The 12956-nt window shown below is 43.9% G+C and overlaps 1 protein-coding gene across 1 annotated transcript in view; it reads left to right on the forward strand.

Annotated features, from left to right (window-relative positions):
* Positions 1-12956, forward strand: part of LOC126334771 (probable multidrug resistance-associated protein lethal(2)03659) — a 257707-nt gene that overhangs the window by 69561 nt on the left and 175190 nt on the right. Inside the window, exon 2 of the mRNA XM_049997352.1 lies at positions 3846-3909. The gene's annotated coding sequence lies outside the window, so the exon portion shown is untranslated. The remainder of the gene's footprint in view (positions 1-3845; positions 3910-12956) is intronic.

Here is a 12956-nt window from a genome sequence, read left to right on the forward strand (position 1 = left end):
TTTTTCAAATCTTAATAACCTGCCGTTGTAGAAGCAGTAGCCGATCTAGCAACTGCGCCAGACGCTTGTCTTATATAGGCTTTGTCGACCGCAGCGCCGTATTCTGCCTGTTTACATATCTCAGGATTTGAATACGTATGCCTATACCCGTTCCGTCGGCGCTTCAGTGTATATAAAGGCCAGGACAGGGTGCTGTACAGCTCGCAGTATCTTCGAAAGCATACTCCAATGCTACCAAAAAGTATACAAATATACAGACGGAATAGGCTTATCGCTACTCGCATGTCGGGCAGCTGTCTCATTCTTTCAATTTCGCAATAACTATCAACTCTGAATATCTTTCAGCCAGTTCCCCCAGGTGCGGATTTAACATTACTCGTTTTCCAGAAGTTAGGTACGACTTGTTGGCTTGGAGGAGACGGGTATGACGCTGATGCTCCACGATTTGTTCCTGCACTGTCTGCGTCGTTTGCTCCATGTAAGATTTGCTGCATTCGCACGTTCTCAAATGTGGGGTCTCAGTGCATTTCCTGTCAGTGTTCATCTGTGGATGACCAGAAGACTTTGCGCCGAAATATCGTGGCCCCAAGTTTGACATCCTGCACTTCTCCTGAAATTTTATGGAACAGGCTTGACGCTGGGATAATTTAAAGTCTCACACAATACTCTTATTAGTTTGTAAACACTCAGCGCAACATCAGACCAAGAATTCGGTGACTGGATTAATAAAAAATGGAAAAACTAAGTTAGTGGTTTTAATGCTTTAGGTGTTCTCCCCCATTTTGGGTACAAAGCACAGGACGTTCATACAGCCATGTGGAACTGTCAGTTAAGTCCTCTTTTCGGCTGTCGTTCTACTCGCGTGTCACGTTGGCTTGAATGTTGGTTTCTAAAGAAATTCGTCTGCACAAAGTGATTGCCACTTGTATTAATAGGGAAAAATCTTTCTCATTTTCATTTATATGTATCACTTATTAAGTAGTAGCTTGAATTGATTACATAAACGTGCCTAGTTTATCATTATGTTTGTTGAACATACGTTGTGGTAGAGGTTGATAGCTTGCGCTTTTAATTCCGTAAAAATGCATTTTTTTCTTTGTACAATTATGTAACATGTGTTCTCTGTGGCTAAACAGAGTACAAACTCTGAAAGCCAAGTAAAACAAATTTGCACTGTTGGGCAGTTACTTTCAGTGCAATACTTATACAAAAGCAAATGGGTGAAAGAAATCAAACGCAATAAAATTGCTCTTGGCTGAGCCACTGTGACCACGGTGCCCTTACAAAAATTTACTTGGAAAACATCTCTATACACTCTCAGAATTTTTTTTTCGGTTCATCTTGTAAGTGATGCATGCATCAGAATTGTTGAGAGGCCCTCCTCAAATACTGATACTGTAAATTTACCTAATAGCTTTTCGTGAGGTCGTCATCTTTGCTGTTCAGTGAATATCGTATCTCTGTCGCTCTAGCTGCGTGTCTGAAGTAAGAGTTCCGTGCTCTACGGTAAAGAATCGAAGTACTGGAGCAATCGAAGTACTGGAGCAGTTTACCTAAGTTGGTCGCGCTGGAAATCAACTAACATTTTCTCCAGCAGCCATAACAGCAGTACATAAAGCTCCATACCTATAAAATAGTTGCATGCCTCTTACATGATTCTCACACCGCAAATACCCATAAATACTGAAACCTTGTGACAATCTCAGAAAGTTAACAATCTGTTACCAAGCGAGTAACACAGAACCCAAAAAAAGTTCCAGATTGCCTATTTCGCGGCTGCTAAGGGCAACAAAAATTTGATTTTGAATATTCCACCTAATTATTGACCGAATTAAAAACTTTTAAAGCTGTCCTGATCGACTCATTAAGAGGTACGGTAGTACGTTAGAAGTTAGACATGTATTAAGTTTACAAACGTGATTGTCTTTAGGAAGCGTAACTGACGGCGCGCTAATACTCTGACTTTATTTATCCAGTACTAGGGAATGAGAGCACTTAAGTTACTCCCAACAAGCTTTATACATAACTTGCTTAGCTCTCATAGATTGTACGCTCAGATTTTTTGGTTTTCTTTAATCAAATTTGTATGTGTTACCCCCATGTCTAAATCTAAAGACTATAAAAAGTTTCATGGCCCTCATAAATGCCAGTCTTTGCATAACGAGAGTTCCAACGGGTTTAATTTAATTTCGTTTATAAAGTGTAAAAAAAAATACATCAGATAAGTGGTTCTATAGTTACAACGCTAGTCCTACGCCTGGTACTGCTTTCTCTCATCTCAAACGACATTCCTGCACATAGAACCGCATTTATATGTCGTGTCTATTTTGTCATAGTAATGGTTAGTTTGCATAGTAACTGTAACCGAAATGATGTTATAAACTTATATTAGGCCTAGTGAAAAATTAATGTAAAAAAGATCAGTTTCTATTGCTACGAAACTCTGACAAAAGACTGTTAAATAGCTTTCTTTGATTTAGTTCTCAAATAGGAAGACCTTCTGCACTTTCTAATGCTACGCTACAAAATGATGAAAAGAAAGTAAGTTTATCGCTTACTTAATTGTAGCTGCAAAATTCTATCACTATATGACTTACATTTCTGAGGATATGGCGTAATAAACAGAGATGCGTGAAAAACTTGGTTTTGCTTCAAATGGAGCAAAAATACCCGAACTATGTTCACGCAGTGTTTCATAATAAGAGCGCTTAACTTCTAACGAACTTTAAGCATAAAGCTTTTCTAAACTTACATGCGTAACGTCAAGAATTTAACACACTAACTATTTTGTAATCAATGTTTGAAGCTTTTTTATACGGTAGTTAAATTGTATAAAGACGTAGGGTTTATTACTCATAGTCGAATCCTTTCAGCAGATTTCCGCCTATGGCACTGCCTCGTATTTATCCTTTCATTCATTGCAGAAAGAGGAATTTTTAACTAGTCTTCTTTCTTAAGCAGTATCAAGCACAGATATTTTCTGTAAAATAGAAAAACCATCGACGGTGAACAATCTGTCTGCAGCCGACCGTATCTGGTAAATTATTTGTGTGAATTGAGAACAGTTAGCGGTCTTACTACTTTACTTTGGGAAGGGGCGGGGTTAATTTAGCATTTCTATCGCTTCTGTTCATTTGCCGACCAGTATGTCGATGTAGCAGAGGAGGAAGATGTGGTACCAACAACGTATGAAGAGGAGTTCATGTAGAGGAGGGTTATGTACGCTGCAGAGAACATCAACGGGAGGATATGAAGGAAAATTTTATCATCAATGCTGCACGCAACAATTCCTCGTAAATGAGTGACGAAATTTTAGTTAGGGAAATGCGAAGATGTTAAGCTCCTTGCATTCAGCTATTCTTATTAAAAACTGTTGCCTTCACTATTAAGCATTTCAGTTATTAGTCGGTTAAATAATAAGTAGACAACCATCGCTTTAGTATCTTCGGAGTGTGGCTTTACTCTTGGCGTTTAGGCTGTGTAGTGAGGGTTCGAATTGCGCAGTATAAGTTTTGAAGCTCAGCAGCGTAGCAGATTGTTGAAAACTGCCTCTGCTTGTACACTTGTTAACGCAATTCCGTCCGCAGTTTATTACGGCAGCCAGCGCGCCGCTGACACTCCATATATGCTTGAGGAGAATCCGTTGCGAAGCGGTTTCCGTTTTCGTGATCATCCCATGTTACATAAGCTCTGACTTACGCAACAAACCGGATCTTGTAGAGCGCACGACAGCAAGAAAATTACCGCTTGTGCTTAGAAATTGTCGTTTCATTCTGCATATATGAAGGTTGCATCTTAATGTACTGTTGTATGTTATACCAAGCTTTTCTCTTTGTTCTTTTCAGGAACCGGACCACATTGAACACGATCGAAAGTCTTGGTGGGAAGGACTCAAAGTACACAGCAGTGGTAAGTACGCAAAACGTGGATGTGTACTAGTGTGTGCAGGGAAGGTGTGCGGATGGGGTAGTTCCTTTGGAAATAATTTTGACCTATTCGTGCTACACAGTTGAGCATTGTAAATGTTAATAAAAACCACCACAGCTGAATTTCAGGTACATTATGCAACAACCGGTTTCGTTCTAAATGAATATCGTCAGGTGATATGTTCCCCAACTGTGTTCATTTAATCAGTTCTCACAATATATGATCAGACATTTTACACTCAAGACACCGGGACATTTCTGCAATTTCGTGAGAATTAGTTACGAATACTGTTGGTGAACTTTCGGTCACCTGAACCTCTTCGTTTAGGCCGAAACTGGTTGTGGCGTTATAAACGTACCTGAAGTACAGGCATAGTTTTCTCTATTGTCTAAATTAACCTGGAAATTAGAAGCCAAAGTGTGCATGTAGATTTTGTCATCTTGCACTGGCTTACACACCCTCCCCCCCCCCTCCCTCCCCGCGGTTAACCACAGAATTAAGTCCTAATGAAATGAGACATGGTGTCTCATACCCATTTTACTTATTATTTCTAGTGTTAATATTGACAACTGCTACATATTCAGCATGTGAGTAATTTTCAATAATAGATCATTCGTAGATGTACTGTGAAACGCGGAAGTCTTTGCTTCGCGTCAGTACGACGTCTAGCTTTTAGTTTATATATTTGTGGCATCTTAGTCACTTGAGAATGACTTAGGCTGAAATTGCAGTCTGGAAATTATAATTAGAATAGCCGACAGCGAATATGTCATTTAAACAGTGCTTCATTCCATTCAAGTCATGTGTGAGCACCGACCACAGCACGGAGCAGGTTTCACTAGGAAATAACAGCAGTGGTTCTTCTATGTGACAGTCATCCAGACGCATCATGCAGTATTGATAAAGGAAATATAAATTTGAAAATCGCTCTGCGATTGAAGTTGAGGAAAAAAATGTAGTTGTTCAGTGACTAATTTTCCTCTACAAAATTCTGTAATACAGCTGCGCACCCAGCCCAAGCATCAACTCCAACTTCTATTCCTCTTCTGGATAATTTTTATTTATGTTTACCACAGACTGGTAGTAGCAGCTATGACATTGCCCTAAAATACTCAGTGCAGTCATATTAACGTGACCCCACCTACGTTCGTCGTGAATGTGCAGTAGCTACTCACACGCTGCAGGCGGCTGCACTAGCTAGCAGTGGAGGTATACAATGCACTCGTCGTCGTCACCTGAGCGATTACCTCGCATCCAAACGGGCATGACTATTGGCTTTCGTGCCGCGAGTGGAAAAGCATTTCGGAAACGGCTAAGTTTGTAAGCTGTTCGCGTGCCGCCGTGGTAGACAATGATAATGTGCGAGGCTCTGCCCAGAGACCCTGTTCGCCTGCCACAAGTCTTTTTAGTTGATGGCACATCGACGACTTGCTCGTCAATGAGGGTGAAATGATGACTATGATGACAGCTAGCACAGAATACAGTCCAGTCCACGAGCGGCGAAAATCACGGGCCGGGCTGTTTATGGGGGAACAGAAGTGCAACTGTTGGGGGCACCTATCGGCCCAGATGAACCAAGTGGCTACCGATTAGGACTGTTGATACCTCTAAAAATATTGGGATTCCGATGTATTGATAGTTAAATAAGTATCATTGCCAGCACTCGATATATCTAGATAACATATCGACGCTCCGACCTATAAAAATATCGACTGGTTTAAGAGTTGTATGTTCAAGTATTGATTTATTAATTATTCTGTACATCAAAAAGCTAGCAGCCCACCTATCCCCCTTGGAGCAAGAATTGAAGGGACAACGATGTATGTTCACACTTCGCGATAACCTCCACTTTGCTGACGGTGGTAACCTCCACTTTGCTGACGGTGGTAACCTCCACTTTGCTGACGGTGGTAACCTCCACTTTGCTGACGGTGGTAACCTCCACATACGTAGCAGAATAACACCTGTCCGATTGGGTCCGTCGTTCGGTTTCGTCACAATTTTGCTCTCCTATTTCAAAGGAAGAATTTCAAACATTTACCAAAAAACTGCGGAAAAATATAATACAAAATAAAAATACTGGCTCACGATATAGCCATTTCGATATCGATACATCGAGGATAATAATACATCGCCAATAAATAACAATAATTCTAGGAAAAGATACCGATGTATCCATATATTAACAGACCTCCTACCGAACGTTTCTGCGTACGGGTCTCGCCAGAAGGCGCCTCGTTCATTCTGACTGCTGCTCATTCGCGACAAAGGTAGGAATTTGCACGACAATACTGTAACTGGGCGTCCAGTGAATGGCGACAGGCCGGCCGCGGTGGTCTCGCGCTTCTAGGCGCGCAGTCCGGAACCGTGCGACTGCTACGGTCGCAGGTTCGAATCCTGCCTCGGGCATGGATGTGTGTGATGTCCTTAGGTTAGTTAGGTTTAAGTAGTTCTAAGTTCTAGGGAACTAATGACCGCAGCAGTTGAGTCCCATAGTGCTCAGAGCCATTTGAACCATTTTTTGAATGGCGACAGGTAGCCTGTTCAGATGAATCGCGTTTTATGCTCCATCGGACAGATGGCCGTTGGCGTGTGCGGCGTGAAAGGTCTGAAAGCAAACACCCTGCAAACAATCGTCGGAAGGGTCCAGGCCGGAGAAGGGAGCGGTATGGTCTGGGGAAAGTTTTCGTGGCAAATCCTGGGTGATGTCATTGTGGAAGGAACGCAGTTTATTTTTTTATGGACAGGATGCCATCTGCCATCAGGGCAAAGCATCGTGTTACACAGATGGCAATTCTCCGGATTAAGACACAGTCGATAATCTGAGGGACCATCTCGTTCGGGCTGTTCGCAACGCGGATCCTCAACCGAGAAACTTACCGCAGCTGGCCACGGTACCGGAGGAGGCATAGGCCCACGTCCGTGTATATACATTCCAGAACCTCACTGACTTTATTTCTGCACATGTCGCAGCGGTCCGCACTGCTTTTGTCAGGTAGTCACAATAATGTTAGTGGACGGTGTATTTGTATCACGAGTTAAGTTTTCTGATTTTTGTAGCTGTTATATATTAAACGGCAGTCCCCTTTATTTCGATGCTGTTCTCATCCAGAAAATTGTTTTATGCACCCCCTATTCTTCATAACTTTCACTGCGTTGCTGTCTGAATACTAGAGGTCAGCGGCATCACCCAGTCCAACGGATCAGCAGGGGGTTCACTGAAAGCAAAGCCCATCGGCGATATGTCCGATAGAAGAGCTTTTCGGATCATTATTTCCCTTGAGAAGAACGTCTGTGGAATGCTGTCTGTAACACATTCGTCTCTGAAAAAAAGCCTTCGGTAACTGTACCAGAAGAACGTAGCGCAACATACTGCGTGTTCAATGGCTTTCAGATTTTCTGAACTAATTTCGGGTGCCTGGCTACTTTCTCAGATTTTTCCGGTCAAGACTGTGTACCAGTTACGTTCCTTTCAGAGTACAGGTATGCTGATATAACAGCTCCATACTTCACAATTATGTAAATCCGTTCGCTCTATGAAAGACTGGAAAGTTGCACAAGTCACACCGATATTCAAGAAGGGTAGTACGAGTAATCCACTAAATTACAGGCCTATATCATTAACGTCGATATGCGGCAGAATTTTGGAACATATATTGCTTTCGAACAACCTGAATTATCTCGAAGAGAACGGTCTACTGACACCCACTCAACACTGATTTAGAAAACATCGTTCGTTCTTGTGAAATACAACTAGCTCTTTACTCATATTAAGTGTCAAGTGCTGTTCACAAGAGATTTCAAATTATTCCGGTTTTCTAGATTTCAGGAAGCCTTTTGACACTGTACCACACAAGCGGTTTGTAGTGAAATTGCGTGCTTATAGAATATCTTCCAGGTTTGTGACTGGATTCGTGATTTCCCGTCAGAGAGGTCGCTGTTCGTAGTAACTCACGGAAAGTCATCGAGTAAAACAGAAGTAAATTCCGGCGTTCTCCAAGGTAATGTTATAGGCCCTTTGCTGTTAGTTATTTATATAAACGACTTGGTTGTTTGCAGATGACGTTGTCATTTATCGACTAGTAAAGTCATCAGAAGACAAAAAATATTGCAAAACGATTTAGAAGAGATGTGTGGTGCAAAAATTGGCAATTGGCCTAAATAAAGTGTGAGGTCATCCACATGAGTACGGAAAGGAACTCGTTAAACTTCGGTTACACGAGAAATCAGTCAAATCTAAAGGCCGTAAAGTGAACTAAATACCTAGGAATTACAATGAGGAACAACTTGAATTGGAAGGAACACACAGAAAATGTTGCGAGAAAGGCCAACCAAAGATTGCGATTTATTGGCAAGTCACTCAGAAAATGTAACAGATAGTGTGGTCCGCACTCATTTAGAATACTGTTGCGCGGTGTGGGATCCTTACCAGATAGGATTGACGGAGCACATCGAGAAAGTTCAAAGAAAGGGAGCACGTTTTGTATTATCGCGAAACACGGGAGAGTGTGTCATTGAAATGATTCAGGACTTGGGTTGGACATAATGAAAACAAAGGCGTTTTTCGATGCGTTGGAATCTTCTCACGAAATTTCAATCACCAACTTTCTCTTCCGAATGCGAAAATATTTTGTTGACGCAGGCATACGTAGGGAAAATCGATCATCGTAATAAAATAAGGGAAAGCAGAGCTCGTCCGGAAAGATATAGGTGTTCGCTTTTCGCGCGCTCTAGGAGATTGGAATAATATAGAATTATTGTGAAGATCGTTCGATGAACCCTCTGCCAGACACTTAAATGTTATTCGCAGAGTATCCCTGTAGATATAGATAGCTTTAGCCATTAACGACAGGAGAGAGCTGAGTCATTTGAACTAAAGTCTTGACTTCAGCGTCACACGCACCCGCGTTACATACAATCTAACAAGCCCACGAGACAAGATATTCGTCACAGATCCCATTACAACAGCCCGCTGGTAGCCTTGGGGTATGGTACCAGGCGGTCACGTGACCCACCACTGCTGAAGTAAGTCATGGCACTGAAGTGGTGGTGTGCCAGTCGTTTGTTTGGGATTAATGCAGTTAGATGGATCAACGTGACAGAATGGCAGGAGGAAGCTATCGTGTGAGGACATTTTTCTGACAACATGGATGATGTCTCAACGCGGACTGCCTACAATGTCTGGTATACTGCTCTCTACCGTTTAATACGACGTGATAACATGACTGTATGAAAGGCGTGATCGATAGAGACCGAAGACGAGGATTACTATTTGTCAACGACCGTCGGTTTCAACTTATTGCTGCTGTCTATAAATGCAAGTTAATCTTAAGCCGCGAACACCCAGACATATCTAGGTGGGATAGCATTTGTCATAACATCAAGCTGTGCCAAACTACACAAACTGGACAGTAGGTGACTGGAGGTATGTAGCTGGTCAGACGATTCTCGATCTTGGCTCTTTCCAAATGTCAAGGTGTCGAGCGCACAGACGAGGAACGACATCTGGTGGGCGCTGTTAGGGCTGGAGGTAGTACTGTGCCGATTTGGGTATGTGTTTTACATCATCGATTGGGCTCACTTATTCATATTACTATAAACATAATTTAAGATCAGACATAGTTGTCGTATTGGAGAGCGTCACTGCAAATGATGTAAGCTTCCTCTTCCATCCTAAGTTTTCACCGAAAATTAAAATCTGAAAAGAAAAAAAGTTTCGACTGGAAAAATTCTGTCGGGGAGCAACAAAGAAAATGAGGAAAGATGACAAATCGCAACCCCACATACTGTAGAACCGGAATTAAACTTGAAAATCACAGTATTTCATATAGCGCTTGGAAGTGCTATATCTGCAACTCAATAGAATCTCACATTATCGGTGCTGGAAATGGGCGAAAAATTTGTAGTAAGTCTAAAACGTCTATAGTTTCGAACTCTCTCCATGCGACGCGTAAAGTCAGCACACTTTCCTAAGCAGTTTCGTAGTTTGTCACTCCTAAACGGGACAATGCACATAAGAACAAATCACAATAATTATGTCATAGGCCGGCAGCTGAGGTAACGAAGCGATTTGATAAGTGCACGTGACACCAGGTGTGAACAAATTCGTGCTCAGATTGGTTGTTGCTATGGTGGATGCCCCGTATAGAACCGGCTGTTAGTCACCTTTTTATGATCCAGCTGTAAATGTGTAGAATTATATATTTGTACGTTAGTGTTGGATGTCACGTGCTCATCCTAGGAAGACTACTCTTTTGAGCTTGTCAGTTTCACCAGAAAGGAATGGTTTCGCCGAGACAAGTGTTGTGGTGAGCACTGTTGAAGTGACAGCGTTTGTAAAGTGTGCTTTTGGAGGAGACCGGCGTGTGAGGCGGCGACTTTGTAGGAAAGCTGTGTGGGCTCTCGGCTCAAGGCACGCGAAACACAAAACAAGGAGAGGAGCGGCCCGCAAAAACGGCGCCCCCAGCGCTGCCGCCGAGGTCACCAGGCGGACGCGCCCGCTCAGTCCGGGGCCCTACAAACAAATGGTGGGCACGCTCCACAGTGCCTAGCGAAACACGTGCCGTCTCTCCCAGTAGTCCCGTCGCTTCATTTAAATCCTTCTAGAGGTATAGATTCCATCATCGCTGTCGTACATACACTAACTAGCACAGAAACACAGCGTCGCCCAGGTACATACACTCCTGGAAATGGAAAAAAGAACACATTGACACCGGTGTGTCAGACCCACCATACTTGCTCCGGACACTGCGAGAGGGCTGTACAAGCAATGATCACACGCACGGCACAGCGGACACACCAGGAACCGCGGTGTTGGCCGTCGAATGGCGCTAGCTGCGCAGCATTTGTGCACCGCCGCCGTCAGTGTCAGCCAGTTTGCCGTGGCATACGGAGCTCCATCGCAGTCTTTAACACTGGTAGCATGCCGCGACAGCGTGGACGTGAACCGTATGTGCAGTTGACGGACTTTGAGCGAGGGCGCATAGTGGGCATGCGGGAGGCCGGGTGGACGTGCCGCCGAATTGCTCAACACGTGGGGAGTGAGGTCTCCACAGTACATCGATGTTGTCGCCAGTGGTCGGCGGAAGGTGCACGTGCCCGACCTGGGACCGGACCGCAGCCACGCACGAATGCACGCCAAGACCGTAGGATTCTACGCAGTGCCGTAGGGGACCGCATCGCTACTTCCCAGCAAATTAGGACCACTGTTGCTCCTGGGGTATCGGCGAGGACCATTCGCAACCGTCTCCATGAAGCTGGGCTACGGTCCCGCACACCGTTAGGCCGTCTTCTGCTCACGCCCCAACATCGTGCAGCCCGCCTCCAGTGGTGTCGCGACATGCGTGAATGGAGGGACGAATGGAGACGTGTCGTCCTCAGCGATGAGAGTCGCTTCTGCCTTGGTGCCAATGATGGTCGTATGCGTGTTTGGCGCCGTGCAGGTGAGCGCCACAATCAGGACTGTATACGACCGAGGCACACAGGGCCAACACCCGGCATCATGGTGTGGGGAGCGATCTCCTACACTGGCCGTACACCTCTGGTGATCGTCGAGGGGACACTGAATAGTGCACGGTACATCCAAAGCGTCATCGAACCCATCGTCCTACCATTCCTAGACCGGCAAGGGAACTTGCTGTTCCAACAGGACAATGCACGTCCGCATGTATCCCGTGCCACCCAACGTGGTCTAGAAGGTATAAGTCAACTACCCTGGCCAGCAAGATCTCCGGATCTGTCCCCCATTGAGCATGTTTGGGACTGGATGAAGCGTCGTCTCACGCGGTCTGCACGTCCAGCACGAACGCTGGTCCAACTGAGGCGCCAGGTGGAAATGGCATGGCAAGCCGTTCCACAGGACTACATCCAGCATCTCTACGATCGTCTCCATGGGAGAATAGCAGCCTGCATTGCTGCGAAAGGTGGATATACACTGTACTAGTGCTGACATTGTGCATGCTCTGTTGCCTGTGTCTATGTGCCTGTGGTTCTGTCAGTGTGATCATGTGATGTATCTGACCCCCAGGAATGTGTCAATAAAGTTTCCCCTTCCTGGGACAATGAATTCACGGTGTTCTTATTTAAATTTCCAGGAGTGTATTTACACAGGGTTTTCGGAAATTCACGCCACAAACGTCTAGGACTTGTAGAGGGGACTACGTACATAATATTCTGAATAGGAACCCATGTCCGGAAACGTACCGTTTCTGTGCTACAGCCGTTTGAAAACATATTTGCTAGGTAGGTTTTGCAACAGTGTAGTCATGGGTCTCTTACGTCGGACTGGCTGATAGTCGTTTGACGTCTGTCCAACCTCTCTGATATGGACGTGTCTGTGTGTGTGTTAGAGCAACATATTAGAGAACGCCTTTGCCTTGAGGTTGTTACCTACCAAAAGTGACGTACGTTGTACGGGGGACTTTGTGGTTATATATGGTATTCTTATTGCGCTTAAGAAAAACCCTAAATACGGAAGGGATTTGATTTTACAGTACTGCGTACAATAGGGAAGAAATTCGGAGACCATTACAAAGCACCCTCCCATAAAGCAACGACTGTGAGGAGACTCACCTGGAGATATAGTCCCGTGAAAAGACCAGATTTGTGCAGAACAGACATTGAAAGAATTCGAACTTACAATTAATATCGTGTCGTCAGAATTAAGAAGTTTAAACGTTGTAAAGCCAGAGACATATTTATGATTTATCAGATATCAATGGTAAAGGACAGTTTCATTGGAAATCATATCTTTGGTTATGCGAATGTGGTACAGACTGACTGTTAGTATACTGAAACGATACACGCTAGGATCAACTCCTTCATTGATTCCCCAGTGCCATCTCTCATTAATTTAAGAAGTGAATTGTGTCAATAAAACAGACTAAATACGAGACTTTCTCCGGGTTTCAGCTAGTACATAGACAATTACATCTGTGAATATTCAGGGGGTATTGATAAAAGCTTATCAACCTGTTACAAACAGATAATAGGATTTAACGAAGGCATATTGACTACGAAGGATACTAAAT

The sequence above is a fragment of the Schistocerca gregaria genome, chromosome 2, assembly GCF_023897955.1.
Source record: "Schistocerca gregaria isolate iqSchGreg1 chromosome 2, iqSchGreg1.2, whole genome shotgun sequence".
Classification (NCBI taxonomy): domain Eukaryota; kingdom Metazoa; phylum Arthropoda; class Insecta; order Orthoptera; family Acrididae; genus Schistocerca; species Schistocerca gregaria.